The sequence below is a fragment of the Mus pahari genome, chromosome 1 (assembly GCF_900095145.1).
Source record: "Mus pahari chromosome 1, PAHARI_EIJ_v1.1, whole genome shotgun sequence".
Classification (NCBI taxonomy): domain Eukaryota; kingdom Metazoa; phylum Chordata; class Mammalia; order Rodentia; family Muridae; genus Mus; species Mus pahari.
The window spans coordinates 137,126,190-137,128,978 of NC_034590.1; the positions used below are offsets into that span (position 1 = coordinate 137,126,190).

At 45.8% G+C, this 2,789-nt stretch overlaps 1 non-coding gene across 1 annotated transcript; it reads right to left on the bottom strand.

Moving 5' to 3' along the window:
* Positions 1 to 421: 421 nt before the first annotated feature.
* Positions 422 to 525, bottom strand: LOC115063062. Its single transcript, XR_003842942.1, has one exon. It is a non-coding gene; the product is annotated as a U6 spliceosomal RNA (small nuclear RNA).
* Positions 526 to 2,789: the final 2,264 nt, after the last annotated feature.

A 2,789-nucleotide genomic window follows, 5' to 3' on the forward strand; every position in this document is an offset into this window, starting at 1 on the left:
GTGATTGGTGTTCTGGAGGGCATTCGCTACACCACAGATGGCCCTGAGCTAAGGTGCCATGGCAACAGGCTATGGGTGGGTAGGAGAGTCCATCTGAAATCCCAAGTGAGGTCTCAGAAGACCTTGGGGCTATGGGCTTTGAAGTTCCGGAGAGCTCAGTGATATAGGATGCTTGTTATCCATCTAGCTCCGAAGAACCAAGTGATGTAGCCAGGCATGGTGGCACATACCTTTAATCCCAGTACAAGGGAGCCAGAGGCAGGTGGATCCCTGAGTTTGACGACAACCTGGTCTATATAGAGTTTGAGGATACCCAAGACAACACAGAGAAACTGTCTTAAAAACAACAACAAAAACCAAAGTAAAACAAACAAACATGCAAAACCCAAAGAATCAACTGATGCAAGTCTCATTTAAAAAAAAAAATATGGAACGCGTCACGAATTTGCATGTTAACCTGCACAGGGGCCATGCTAATCTTCTCTGTATTGTTCCAATTTTAGTATATTGGCTGACGAAGCAAGCACTTTTTTAAAAAAGATTTTATTTATTTTATATATGTGAGAACACTGTAGCTGTCTTCAGACACACCAGAAGAAGGCATCAGATCCCATTACAGATGGTTGTGAGCCACCACGTGGTTGCTGGGAATTGAACTCAGGAACTCTGCAAGAGAAGTCAGTGCTCTTAACCTCAGAGCCACCTCTCCAGCCCCTTAAGGATTTATTTTTATTATTTTAAATTGTATGTGTGTGTGTGTGCACGTGCACGCGCACATGTGTGTAGTGTATATACGTGGGAGCAAGTGCCCGCAGAGTTCACAGACATCGGCTCACCGGGAGCTGGAGTTGCTAGGATGGGCGCTGGGACCTGGACTTGGTTCTCTGCGAGAGCAGTCTGTTCTCTTCGCCGCCCAGTCATCTCTCTAATTCCCAAAGCCTCGTCTGTATTCCCATGAGGAAACCAAATCCTGGAGAATGTAGACTCCCAGATGGTTATTTCCGGGATGACTGGCTTCAAGCCGAACTCACATTCTCTGCATTACTGTTGAGCTTTCCTTCCACACACAGCCTGGACAGACGGCCTGGATAGACGGTGTCTACACAGGACCCCACAGGCCAGCGCTCTAATCTAACCCGTTCTTTAACCTGCATGAGCCTTCTCTGCATATTTGAAGGGTCGTGATTTGTTTGTTTGTCTTGATTTTTAAAACAAAAATGTATGTGTACATTTTGGGGGCTGGTGATTACCACATGGCCAAAGAATGCTCAGCACGTCCTCTATCACTACATCACCAGGCCTGGGGCTGTCTGAATGCAATTTGCATGCCTTATTAAACACAATTATTTACCTTCTGGAAAAATACTGGACCAAAAAAAAATCTTTTTCTTTCTTTGTTTTGTTTGGTTGGTGCTTCTCTCTCTCTCTCTCTCTCTCTCTCTCTCTCTCTCTCTCTCTCTCTCTCTCCCTCTCAAAGAGAAGACAGGCAAGCAGATGGGCCAACTTAAAGTATAGGCATAAGGGGTCTAGCCCTGGAACTTAGTTTATATTAGCTATATGTGATTCTTTTGTTTATTTGTTTTAGAGATTTTTTTCTTTTTATTTTATGTGTACAGATGTTTGACCTGTATGCATGTCTGTGTACTATGTGCATGCAGTACTCATAGAGGCTAGAAGGGGGCATCATATCTCATGAAATGAGTTAGAGGTGTTTGCCTTGCCATGGTGGAGGGAACCAGATCTGGGTCCTCTACAGAAGCAGTAAGGACTCTTAACCACAGAGGCATTTCTTAGCCCTGAGCCACCTCTCCTTAGTCAGATGATGACTGAGCTGAACTAGGAAGTGGGCCTTTGTCAGGCAGAGGCAGGGTCTCAGATGACAGTCAGCTGAACTCACTGATCATCACCTCGACTGGCCTAGACTGGAAGGCAGGCAGATGCTGTAAGGAAATCAGCTCCTGCCATTGGTAACAGGTACCCTGACACACCTTACAACCAGTCCTGGGAAAGCATGCGATTATCAGATTGGCTTTCTACAAAGACGCATTTACAAAGACCCTGCTGCTCCCAACTGGAACTTGTAGGAATAGTTGACTGTAACTTTAATAACTACTCAGTATTGTCCCTCTTCTTCTTCTCCACAGGGACACATGAGGATGCTCTGTCACTGACTCCATGTCCTAGTGAAGTTACATAACTCATGAGGACACCCTCCTTATCTCCCAGATATCTTTCTCATACCCAAGTATCTCCCCTTATTCATTCTCTACCTGCTCCAAAAAGCATGTCAGGAATCTTGACAGAAGGGGTTGGGGTGGGGTAGAGGCTATGCACCCTAAAGGACAAGTGTCTTGAATTCCATACTGGCTCAGCTTCACATAAGGAAACGTGAATAAGAGTTTTAAAAAAATACAACCAGTGTGGTGGTTTGAATAAGAATGGCTCCCATAGGCTGATAAATTTGAATGTTTAGTCACCAAGGAGTAGCACTATTTAAGAAGGATTAGTAGGTGTGGCCTCGTTGGAATGGGTGTGGCTTTGTTGGAGTGGGTGTGGCTTTGCCAGAGTGGGTGTGGTCTTGTTGGAGGAAGTGTGTCACTGTGGGTGGGCTTGGAGATTTCAAAAACCTCACACTAAGCCGGGCATGGTGGCGCACACCTTTAGTCCCAGCACTCGGGAGGCAGAGGCAGGTGGATTTCTGAGTTTGAGGCCAGCCTGGTCTACAGAGTGAGTTCCAGGACAGCCTGGGCTATACAGAGAAACCCTGTCTCGGGGGGGAAAAAAAAAAG